This window comes from Cervus elaphus, chromosome 28 (assembly GCF_910594005.1).
Source record: "Cervus elaphus chromosome 28, mCerEla1.1, whole genome shotgun sequence".
NCBI lineage: Eukaryota > Metazoa > Chordata > Mammalia > Artiodactyla > Cervidae > Cervus > Cervus elaphus.
In genome coordinates this window covers 44,647,976-44,661,483 of record NC_057842.1, presented here as the reverse complement: position 1 = coordinate 44,661,483, position 13,508 = coordinate 44,647,976, and the positions used below count along the sequence as shown (strand labels likewise).

The following is a 13,508-nucleotide window of genomic DNA, read 5'->3' as shown; positions in this document are numbered from 1 at the left end:
TCTAGAAAATTAAGACAATCCATTTTTCCCTCCTTTAAAAAAAATTAGGTAGTATAGAATTGAGACTAGCTGCATTGTTCCCTTGAATCAAATAATTAATATCCTTGGGTTAGAATTTCTCTAATTTATAAAGATACACAATTGACTTTTAAACTGATATCTCCGTCTCTAATGCTTAGCACACAAACATAAAAATTTTTGTTGAATTATCAATACTATTCTAATGTGTGAATTCACTGTATAAATCTTAACTATTTCAAAATAAATTTGCACAATTACCACTCTGTTCAATTGCTGTTTTCATTTGTATACCACCTTATGGCTTAAACTACTTGAAAAAAATGAAGCTTCTCATCACAAAATATAAGTTTCTCATCACAAATCGGCCATAAAGATGAGTTCATAAATTTGGGGTATTACTTTAGATTGCTGAAATATGCATGTCCAATCTCAAGATCTCTGATCGTTACAAAATATTTTGATTTCTCTATTACACCTCTGATTTTATTAAAATTTTTTCTTGACTGCTTTTCTTTATATTGAATGTCTTTTTCAGAATCTGGTTGTATGTTGTAGCTTTTGACTTTTTCCCACAACACTCAGAACTGCAGAATGTTGGAACCGGTAAGGAGGCCGGGGATGGAAACAATGCTACTTTTATTTTATAGATGAGGAAACTAAGAAAACAAGTTGCCTTTGCTTAGTAGTTGTTTCTCTAAAATGTTTTATAAAGCCTTATTGATATTTCTATTGAAATGTTTATTTAAAAACCACTAATTGTTTAAGATATTATAAATTCCAATATCTCTAACTGCAAAATTTCTGGCAAAAAAGCTATCATGGTTCTTTGTTTGTTTTCTTCTTCAGTTAAGCATGAGGATTTCAAAGCTGGATTGCCCGGATTTAGACAGCAGCTTTACCATTTATTAGCACTGTTATCGCAAGGAAATTAGCTCTTTCCTTTGTCTCGGGAGAGGTTATATAGGTTAATATACAAAAATCACAATAGTGTCTACTACACAGTAAATACTCAGAAGTATAAGCTGCTATTCTTTTAATGTCTGGTGCTAATTTTAATAACTATTATATATTCTACCTTATGAAGTTTCTAATTTCATTTCCAAAATGGTGTATTAAGACATTAGATAAACAATCTGGAGAAAAAGGTTTCACCTGGAATTCTGAGAGATAAAATGAGTTTTCCAATGTTAAATGACTAATTTTTTTAAAAAAAGGTAGAGATAGGAACTAGGTCTACACACTTCAACATCAGGGCTATTTCCATGTCTCTTTGTAGCTTTATATGACAACACTAAGGAATATAAAATAGATAAATGCTATAAAGCTTAACATATTATGAAAACATAAATAATCCATGAGAGTGTAGCTGCTTAGCAATAAAGTAGTTAATCTGATATTCTAAATAGGAAAACTGTCCTTCAAAAACTAAAGATTAGACAGACACACATAGCATAGTTTTAGTGTTTACTGATATCTGATTTGAACAAAGAACAAAGACAATTAAGCCACATGAATAACAACAAACAACTCAATGTATTTTCCAAAATTCTTAAAAAGAAAGTTCCTTGGCACAACCATACTTTCCAACAACCCACTTTAATGTTTTCACAATTTACAATATCAGAAATGACCTCAGGGTCAGGCATTTGTCAGTTAATGACCTGTTGGGCTAATGGCCTTCAGCTTTGCCTTGGGCACACAAGTCCTCCAGTAGGTCATTAGCTGCCAGAAAAGGGCTCTTCCCAATCACTATTGCTAAATAAATAAAATTTGCTTCTGGGTTAAGGCCCTGTAAGCCAACTTGGGCTTACAGTGAATTTTTTCGTTGAGTATTTACAACTCAGAAGAAAATGATGGAAATGCTAAAACCAAAGTTATATCACTATAATTAATGAAAAGTAGTCACATGGATCCTTTTGGATGCTCTTAAATTTTCTTTTGCTTATGCTATCCAAATTCAGTATTAATTTAATAGAGCAGGCACCAGATTACAACTGTAATACATTTAAAATTTTTATCTAAGTAAATTTTTTGGAGCTCAAACTACATTTTCCCAAAATATAAGGTTATAAATGATGGCTCGGTTTCCAGGGCAACCCACAAAAGCTTATTTAGTCCATAATATTAGAAATACCTTATACCTGTAACCAAAAAATTGGATAGAAAACCACAATCTGACAATACCTGCAACTAAACAAACAGAAAAACAAAACTAAATAGGAAATATTTTAAAATGATCTTTAAATGCTGATAGTTACAGGGAAATTTGGTTCAATAAGAGAATGAGGATAGATACACTGGTTCTTTCCTATGCCTATTTCATTTCTATTATAATTCTCCTTTTATATACCAAGTTTTAGCTCTTCAACTCCAAGTAAACTTTGTTGGTTTATTTTTCCTCTTAAAAAAAGTAAAGAGAAGGCCAAAAGGTGGATGACAATTTTTCTGAAATAACAGGTAAAAGGAGAATGAAAAACTGAAGGAAAACAATTAAAGAGGATGTTTATACATTCTGGAGACTGCCTAAGGTGAAATGAACTGAGTAATGAATAGTAAGAGACAAAGAAAGGGGCATCGTGTACAAGTCCACTGGGTGAAGAAAGGATGGGTAGAGAAGAGACCAGGGTCACGTGGCTGAGGATGAAGAGGAAAGAATCAGCTGTTTATCTGCCCAGTACTTTGTATACTCTGCACTCAGGAAGTCCCTTGAGTAAAATCAATAGAAAGGCCAAATTAGAATACTGAATAACTCAAGCCGGAAAACACTTTTCTTTCCTCTCTCTGGCTTTGGAGAAACAGCAACTTATGCCAGTGAAATTGGTGGGGAAAAAGTAGATTTAATTAACATTACTTCTAGAAAATGGGTAAAGGGAATTACAAAAATTAAGATTGCTGAAGTGTACACAATAAGATTGCCATAATCAGTATATTTCTACCTCTCATGGCCAACCATGGTTCAACTCTACCCATTTCAGAGGGTGTATTTTTGTAGAAAACAGGCTTAAAAAAAAAGTTTCTTTAAATGCCAAGCATATGGAAGAAATGCTTCTCTTGCTCTTTTTTCTTGTGTTCAGGTTTCTGACATAGACAATTCAGAGAAGTATCCATTTTGCCTTAATGGCATTTGACCTTCGTACCCCCAAAAGACATTTCATTTCATTGTTTTTTGGCACCAAAAGGGTAAATTTCAAGGTTTTAATAAGATAATAAATTTTAAAAGAACATAATATTTTGTCTTCTTACTTCTAGTACACATCTCAAACATGTATTACTTTTATTTTAAATGCAAGGAAGCAGATTCAGATAAATATAGTGTCTGCTTAATACTTGGCTATGTTAGCATCATATGATAAGAAAAAACTGGAAAATTATTCTGAGAATTTTGAAATTGTGATTTTATAATAGCATTCTGACTTCTCTAAGTGATATGAAGATAGTTTCCTTTATCATTACAATGTATGACACCCCCCTTAGGTTCTGTGCATATTTATTCTAGTCACGAAAATCTACACTTGAGTGGGTTATATGAAGAAAAGAATATTAATCCTGGGGGTCAAACTACAGAGAATGAAAACAATTAATTCAATAATTTCCACAAGTAAAATGCTGATGACAAGACTGTAAACACACAAGGTCACAATAATCCCTATTTTAAATGAATATGACAGAGAAAAACTTAAATTTCATATGACATAGCATGTTTTTAGATTTCACTTTTCAATATGAATTTTTAAGTAAAATTAATATAACAGATAAGAAAAACATCAAATAACCAATAGCAGCTGCTTTATTAAAATATATCGATGGTACAAAAGGAGATTTATATGCATAAATTGAGCATATTTATACAACTAAATCCCTTCCTTGTAAACAACATATTTATGCCTTTAGGAAAACAAAGTTAACATAAGGAAATACATCAGCTATGTAAGGAGTACATCTGTGCCACTGGTTATTTAGAAATATAAATCACTAATGCTTAATAGAATGATTCCCAGGAGTGATATCGCGATGATGTTCCAGGGTGCTTAGACAAGACCCAGGCTAACTCTCAGATGTGTAAGGATAGGTCCATTAAATGAAAATTACTACAAAGGTTAAAAATAATAATATGGTGAATTAAATTTTTTAAATACTAGGGTTATTACTGTACATATAAAATAAAACTTTTTTTTTTTAATATGACAAGTAGTAATGTGCACTGTCTTATATTCACTGTGGCTTAATCCTAAAATACAAATCTAGTCCGCAAATAAATACAGGGAGCCAGGGAAAAACTGTTAACGGTCAGCCAGATTTCTAAATTATAGTGCTTTTCCATGTCATGATTTTCCCCCAATTATCTAGCATGTCTCGTTGATAGCCTGATGCTCAAACATTAAAATTTTAGATTCTGGCATGACCCCATCATTTCAGCACTCAGTGATGTTTTACATGAATACAATATAGAGCAATTTATTTCAATGGAGTCAGAGAATTTATGGCTTAAAAAGAGGTATTCTGAGGTCTCTTAGTTCAGGGTCTTTATATAGTGAAGTTCTAAAATAAAAAGTTGCCCTCAGGTTCCATAACTGAAAATGAATGAAAATTCAAGCATTAATTTTTAAATTCACTACTGAATTCAAAATCTTGTTAATTCACACTTATGTGACTATAGCTATAATAGTAAGACAATTACCAGAGGATTAATATACCAATCTCTATACTTAGAGATATTTAAAAATCTAAGTGTTACCTAAGGCAATTACCTTGAAGACCCCTAATATCTTCAGGGAAAAGCCAAAGACAGAATAATTGACTTTGCTAATTTTACCCTTGGCAATTATAAAAGAGCTCTGAATTTCATATGACTGCAGAATACTTCATCTAACGGTCTGCCCCAGGAGAAGTACAATGACAAACATATAACATAGAAATTCAGACAAGAATTCAGTAGCAAAAGAAAGTGGGAAGTTGGTAGAATAAGTAAGTTATAAAAAATTAAAAGTTGCTACAAATATGCTAACTTTAATTACCAAGTTAAATATATACTCTCAAAGAAAAAGCAGGCTGTCACTGTGAAAAAAACAGAATGCTATACACAGCATTTCTGTGTTATGTTCTGCCTGTCCCCTTATTGCTGAGGTCTCTGTTTATGTTGCTAATGCTGACAAATTTTCTTTCTTATTAAAGAAAGTTAAAATGTCAAACAGACATCTAACTTTGCTAAGACATTATCATATGTAGAGAGATCTTACTTATCATCACCTTTTCCTCCCCTTGGACTCCCTCTTTTAATAGTAGTATACTGAAGTTTCCGGGAACTCATTTAATAAAATTAGTCCTCTTCTGAGATAAAACTTTACTTTCCTTAAAAAAAATTCCAAGGGGAATACCGCCATGTATTTAAGTGAAAGGAACCAGTTCTGAATATGGGGTATTTGCTTTATCAAAGAATTTTCTCTGATAAAGCACTTTAGTTACCCATTACAATTTACTCAGTTTATTTTTTTTTCATTTATTTTTATTAGTTGGAGGCTAATTACTTTACAATATTATAGTGGGTTTTGTCATACATTGACATGAATCAACCATGGTTTTACATGTAGTCCCCATCCTGATCCCCCCTCCCACCTCCCTCAATTTACTCAGTTTAAAACAATATTCACATGATTTGGAAATCATCCATTATGATTAAAATAGGGCTACAGAAAGCCTAGATTTGTAGATCAATTATGGACCCTCGACATGGTACTCAAGGTCTTTCTCAAAAAGTGAGCCAGTGAAGCACCTTTTGAAGTGACCTTGTAGAACCTTTAAATGACCATTTGAAGAACAATGTGCAAAAGATCGATGTTTTGGAATCAACAGAGGGGATGCATACAATAAAGACTTCAATTTTACACACAATTATCAAATTCAGAAAAAAACATACCATGGCTTAAAAAAGAAAAAAAAAAAAACACCTCCTCATTAGACAAAGGTTGATAAAATGCAAATCTAAAGGTGCAAACCTGTGCAGAGACCATGAAGGTACAGGACTTGAGGGGAAGGGAATGCTTGGCCATTGTTATTTCAAGGAGAAGCTTCAGGCTGAACTGTTGCTTGGATATGCTAAGCTTTTTTTTTTTTTTTTTTGGTAAATCAAGTAGTGCTACTGAAATCCTGTGCCTAATGGAGCAGATGGTGGAGGTCTTAGACTCTGGAACATTTACAGTGATGCTTCTGAATGCAAAGCACCAAGAATGGATTTCACAGGCTATGAATCTGATTTGATTTTGATGAGAACAGAGCCTCCATTTTCTCTGAACTTGAACCACACTGAAAGAATGTGTGAATGATACAAGCTAGCTAAGAAAAGGAACAGATTAAATATTATTTCCATAAAGTGAAGTGGCTAAAGCAAGTGATCACTTGCTTGTGCATTATAGTATGTTAATAATATTTGTACTTAATACCACCATCTTAACCTTATATAAAAGGTTAATGAAAGTGAAAGTCGCTCAGTTGTGTCCGACTCTGCGACCCCATGGACAGCAGCCCACCAGGCTCCTCTTTCCATGGGATTTTTCCAGGCAAGGATACTAGAGTGGTTTGCCATTTCCTTCTCCAGGGGATCTTCCTGACCCAGGGATTGAACCCAGTTCTCCTGCATTGCAGGCATTCTTTACCAACTGAGCTATCAGGGAAGCCCAACCTTTTATAAGACTCCATCAAGGGCTTCCCTAGTGGTCCAGTAGTTACGAATCAGCCTTGCACTACAAGGGACACCAGTTCGATCCCTGGTCCAGGGAGATCCCCCATGCCGCAGAGCAATTAAGCCCCTGCACCACAACTGCTAGGCCAGAACTGTACAGAGCCCATGAGCTGCAACAACTGAAGGCCTCACACCCAGGGCCTGTGCTCTGCGACAGGGGGAGCCACAGCAGTGAGAAGCCGGTGCCCTGCAATGAAGAGTAGCCCTAGCTCATCACAACTAAAGAAAGCCACGTGTAGCAACAAAGAACCCCCAATGCTAAAAATAAATATATAAATCTTAAAAAAAGAAAAAGACTTCATCAGAAGAGCTTAAAGTGAGTTAAAACTGATGATCAGAGCAAACATGTAAATTTGTCCCATGACATGTCTTCCTCCCAGGTATGTAGGTCTAAACCATGAGTGGCCAGTGTGTATGGTTAGTCATGTGCAGCTCAAGGCAGCCAGAAACCATACCAGATCCACACTTTCTGAGGCTTCCTCCTTCTCCAAGACCCAAAGTTCAACAGAGACCATGGTAGGTATGGTGAAGAGGGAAAACGCAGAGAGTGGCTCCCAAGTAAACTGAGATTATTTATAATTCCATTTTATATGGCCAACTAATTTCTTTCTTTAGCTTCTTTTTCAGATGAACATAAACTACATACTAAAGTCACCATACTATGTTCTCCCTAAAACCAGCAGGTCTGTCTTATGAAACTATGTGTTAACCAAAATGTGTGAAGGGAAGGTAGGGCAGAATGCTATTTGTCTCCCAATATCTATTCTCTGTATCTTCCAGATTTCTGGCTGGGCACATGGCAACCCACAAAAGTTTGTATTTCCTCGTTTCTCTGACAGCTAGGTGTGACTAGCTAAATTTTAGCCAACAGAATGTATGCAGAAGGATTTCAAATAACTTCTGAGAAATGTCTTTAAAGTGGTATGACACTATAAAATTTATCATCCAAACTAGGCCATGTAAAAGGGAGTAATAAAATAATTAAAACTTTGTACTTTTTGAAATTTTTGTAGCATTGCAATTAATGAAAACAAAGTTTCCATTAGAATATTTCCCTACAGAAGGAAAGAAGGAATTGAACAAAATAAATGGTAAGAACTCAAAAGCTCTACAAGTTTAAAATGTGCAATTCTATACTTGTGATTTGGATTATCTCACCGTGCAGGAAGACTATTTTGGGTGTGTGTGTGTGTGTGTGTGTGTTAGTCACTCAGTTGTGTCCAACTCTTTGTGACCCCATGGACTGTAGCCTGCCATGCCCCTCTCTCCAGGCAAGAATACTGGAGTGGGTTGCCATTCCCTTCTCCAGAGAATGGTCCCAACCCAAGGATCAAACCCAGGTCTCCTGCATTGCAGGCAGATTCTTTACCATCTGAGCCACCAGGGAAGCGTCTGATGAAACTTGTACTAACTAATAGCTGATTTTATTATATTGGGGGATTTGTTAACTAGTTCTATTCAAAAACTATTTTCAAAAAATACACAAAATTTCAAAAGAAATAAAAATAACATATATTCATGTATATTAAAATAAAATAAGAAGAACTTTTTATATTGATTATATGAATATTAAAAAATAGTAGAATCACTATTCTTGGTACATATTCACATACTTTTTTTCTTAGCCATATCTGTCTCTAATATAGTGTCACTGGCATTTTTCTGAAGTATGTGTTTTTAAAAACATGGCATTTAAAAATAAAACCTCCAGCAATATTCCCCACCACTGCACTCTGTAGTTAATTAATTTGAAATTATTGACATTTTTTTTTTTTTTTGACATTTTTAAAGGATTCTTATTGGTAGATGACAATACCATCATTGACGGTATTGGTAGATGACTGGTAGATGACAATTGGTAGATTTAATTGAGAAAGATGCTCTTTTTACAGGTTTTGAGTTACTTGGTAAGTTCAGAGCAAATTTGCTAATGGAAGAGATATACTCAATTCTAATTTTCTTTTCATATTGAAAATTGTAACTATTCCACCCCAGATATTTTCAAGGCACTGTATTTTTGCTTCCTTCAGAGTACCTTTCTTTGACAAATACTTTTATAAGACAAAGCTTGTCAAATAAATTGACCCTATGATTCTTTTGAATGTTTTGCCAAAATTAGATGCAGCAAAATCTATATCTTCTCAATTTCATTTCATTCCTATATGTGTATAATTTATTCAAAATAGGAGCACCACCAAATGATTCTTCCTGCAAGGTGAGATATTCCAAATTACAAGTACAGAACTGTACATTTTAATCTTGTAATCTTTATTCTTTGCATTTGAGTTCTTACCATTTATTTTGTTCAATTCCTTCTTTCCTTCTGTAGGAAAAAGTTCCAATGGAAACTGTTTTCATTAATTGCAATTCTACAAAAGTTTCATTGGGTACTTCATTTGTTGAACACTTGATTTCAGATTTCCAATTGATTTTGAACAAAATGTCACCAAAACTATGATGACCATTTATAACAAAGTTCAATACCATGCTTGGACATAAAGATTTCTAAAATATGACTAATGACAGGCAACAAAGAGAGAAGGCACATACTTCTTTGAAATACGTGGTGCTGAAGTATAGTTGTTTTTTCTTTTTCAAGATATATCATTTTTATTTAAAACTTTATACAAATTTATACAGTTAATATATCAACCTTTTAAAAATAAATCAATACATTTCATAAAGGAAGGGGAAATTACAGAAAGTCATACAGACACAAATTAGTGATGCCAGTTATTGACATTTCTGATACCTGTTTTCAAATTTCTAAATTGCCCTTGATCATGGGTATCCAGAGCATAGCAAAGGTTTGAGAGGAAAATAGAAGGAGCAGGAGAGGAAACTGCAAATGAGGGAACTTCTGGCCACATTCACAAAGCTCACGACACCACCATCATAATCCAGAAACACCCCCACATGGCCTAGAGTCTTTCTGACATATTGAGGTGATAGTGGGGAGGCAGTAGGGAAACTGCACTGACTGTTCTCTCTGATACAAAGAAGTAGAAAAATTCCCTCTGAGTCAAGGACCATGTCACTGTCTCTTGTCCGAGAATCATTACAAAGTCCAATGGCCCAGTTGCAACAGCCCGCCACATCCACCTCCCAGTAGTGCTGACCGGAAGTGAATGACTCAGCTCCCTGGACAAGAAAATATATTTAGATCTTGGTGGAGTGTAGTCGACCCCAGGACCATCGGGACCAGCCTGAACACGTCTCAGGTCTTCAAACGCAGGGACATGATGAATGACTCTTTCATTATCTAGCGCAGTGTTCACTTGGAATTGGTTGAGCCAGCCTAGGAGTCCAGGGATGGGCCACACACTGAGCTGGGGGACTGCAGGCCAGGGCAGGAGCGGCTTCACTGACTCACCCCTTTTGGACATGTTTGCATAACGCTAGATCAGCTCCATGTCTGGTTTATGGCACAGTTCCTTGAGCTCCTCATATATCTGCCTCAAAAGTTTCTGCTTCAGGTCCATATTGTATTGACTTTCTTTGAGTTGTTGAAAAATCTCTTTGCTTTCCTCTTCTGTCTTCTCTAAATGATGCTTCTCTTCATGGTAGACTAAGTGAAACACCTTCCAATATTCAGTCTGTTTCATCTTTTTCCACGTACTCATGTAGCTATCCCATGTTCTGATTTTGTTGGTTTCTCTGTTCAGATTTCTTTTATTTTCTTGTATCTTTTTCCACACAGACCTCATTATGTTCAGCAGCTTTTGCCGGTATTCCTCAGCAGTCCACTGAAGGGAACCATGCCTGGGAGCGCCCTGCTGCTCAGACATACAGCAGAGTAAACAACACACATCCTTGGTGACTTAACAGAAGAAGTTCTTGGTCTATCTGTGTATCTCACATATCTCTTCTGCAGGATTTGGTAAGTCACAGGGTCCTTTCTGTTTGGCAAGAAGTACCAGTTTCCTCAAATTGGTGTTGGTTTTCAGGTTCAGTTGATAGGGTGTCTCCCTGCACACAGGGCAGTGAGGAGGCCGTTGGCCTTCCTCCCAGTAGAGACAGAGACACGGCATGCAGAAGCTGTGCCCACGGCCCAGCATGACTGGGTCTATGAAACACTTCACACACACAGGGAACAGGCGACTTCATTCCAGAGGCTTTTGGAACTCATGTTTCTTTGGGTACCGTTAATGCAATGTTCTACTCTTGTGCAGTAAGTAACTCTGTTAATTTCAGTTCAAGGATTAAGTGCTTATTGCCTTGTGGCAGTAACTTCCAAAAGTCTCCACAGCCCAGCCAGCTCCAGACACAACAGCCCAGGGCTCTGGAGAAGAATGAGCTTGGCTCTTTGCTGAATCCTTTATATATTCTCCAATGACCATGCCCATTTCCTCCCAGTGATAGGGTTATCAAATCTCCTTTCGAAGACAAGGGGCTGCTTTTCTGGGCACCTGATGTCCTCTGCTAGCTATCAGAAGTTGTTTTGTGCAGTTTGCTCAGCGTTCAAATGTTCTTTTGATGAATTTGTAGGAGAGAAAGTGGTCTCCCCGTCCTATTCCTCCACCATCTTAGCTCCTCCCCCTGAAGTATATAGTTTTATACTCAATATCAGCTACATCCTCCAAATCTTATAGTCCTGAGGTCTGACTATAAAGATATTAGTTAGTTTTGGTACCAATAGCTTTTATTTCAATTAGTAGAATGTTGATGCTTGCTTTGATGCAAATATGAACTGTGAGTATGCCTCAATTAGCTCCAACTACTCTATAGTTTCTCAACAGAGTTAAGATGGTCACTTTTATCACAGCACTGTGCTGTTTCGCTTAAATTTGTACTTGTATTATTACTGTGAGCTAACAATTTTCTTTCATGTTCAACTTTTTTTTTTTTCAGTGGGTTTTGTCATACATTGATATGAATCAGCCATAGATTTACACATATTCCCCATCCCGATCCCCCCTCCCACCTCCCTCTCCACCCGATTCCTCTGGGTCTTCCCAGTGCACCAGGCCCGAGCACTTGTCTCATGCATCCCACCTGGGCTGGTGATCTGTTTCACCATAGATAATATACATGCTGTTCTTTCGAAACATGTTTCGAAACATGTTTCGAAACATGTTTCGAAAGAACATCATGTTCAACTTTTAAAGTGAATTTCCAGTCTCACTCAAAATGGCTTTACCTTTGACAGAATATACTTCTAAAAGTTTTACCTTGATTTCATGAATGGACTGAAAAAGAAAACATTTTTAGAATTAACAAAAATGATTTAATCACTTGAAGTACCTGACAACACTCAACTGAAACTGAAATTATTTAGCTATTTGCAAAATTCTTCTATCATTGGAGTCAACAAACTTAAAGCTACTGCTTTTGGTGAAAAAATAAATGAAATTAATTTAGAGCAATAGTAATTTACCTCAACAAAAGTTAGGCGTTACAGAGTTGCAAGTATATATACTTTCTTCAGCCATATGTGTTAAATCACCATGTTTAGGAAGTCTCCCTAAAGTAACTACTAATTTTAGTAGTAACTACTACTAGTCTTGACAGTTTTTCAGCAGATTTGATTCTTCTCCTTTTCATGTGGTCAGTAACCCAACTATGGCTTCCACAGTGAACAGTAAACGTCAAGGAACATGTTATGCAAGTTATACATTCCTTATTAAATTAACTTTTCCAAAAAATGAAAATCTAGTACCTTTTTAAACATAAAATACATACTTTTATGTTTTTGAGCTGCTGCCAAAAGGTTTATTGCAAAAACAATGTACTGTCACATAATAAAAGTTATTAGTTTACATCATACAAGCAAATGGGTTCAATTTACTCTTAATCTGCACAGAACTGATCGGCCTTGATTTCTCACATGTCTACTTCATAGACAACGGACCTCTCACTTATTATATTTCCCAGTGAGTTTCTAAACTGCTACCTGGTAGTTTTATGACTCTTGAAGGCTAGACATGGGCCATACAATTGGTGATACACCAAACAGCCAGCTGGGGCAGCAGTGTCAAATACTTCCATCACCTGAGACAGGAAAGGGCTTTAACTGTCTCCAGACATTCAGTGTACTTTGCATTAACAACTGTCCTATATTCTGTCCTTGATTGGGGTGTCTGAAAGCACTGGGAAAAGAGGAGTTATTGCTGGTTCTCTTTCAGATTTAATAATACCTTAACATGAGAACTTCCCCTACAGTACATGGGTCTCACCCATTAATGGCCTATGTGAGACAAAAATTGAGGCAGAGGCTAGGAGTAGAAAGCAGAGCTCTACCAACCCATCCATCCATGCTGGTTTATTCCAATATAATTATAAGTAACCATTCTCTGTTAAAAACAAAAATCTAGGACAAATGTTAAGTCGGATGGGGTTCTGGGATGGCAGACTTACACTGAGGCTGCACTTGGTGTCCAGGATGTGTATTCGCTTGATCTTTAATGGAGGAGATCTGCCCTTTTTTGCCCTTCCTTCTCCTTCCCTCCTTTTGACTGGAGTGAAGACATAATGGCAACTATCTTGGGCCACAAAGTGGTAAGATAGGAATGGCAGAGCAGTAAGATAAGGGGAGCCTGGGTTCCTGACTTTAGAATCACCATACCAACCTTGGACTGCCTAGTCCCAGATAGTAATAATATGTTAAAAAAAAAAAAAGAGAGAGAGAGAGGGAGGGAGAAAAAAATAAATTATTATCTTGTTTTGGTCACTTTTATTTTATAATCACACCAAATTCTAACTGATAAATAAGGACTACATCTACAGTCTTTCTAGAAAGCAGCTTAACAAT

The 13,508-nt window shown here is 36.0% G+C and overlaps 1 protein-coding gene across 7 annotated transcripts in view; it reads right to left on the bottom strand.

The window, feature by feature from the left end:
- The window catches only part of PDSS2 (decaprenyl diphosphate synthase subunit 2), a 273,201-nt gene that overhangs the window by 105,997 nt on the left and 153,696 nt on the right, over positions 1-13,508 (bottom strand). The window lies entirely within an intron of this gene.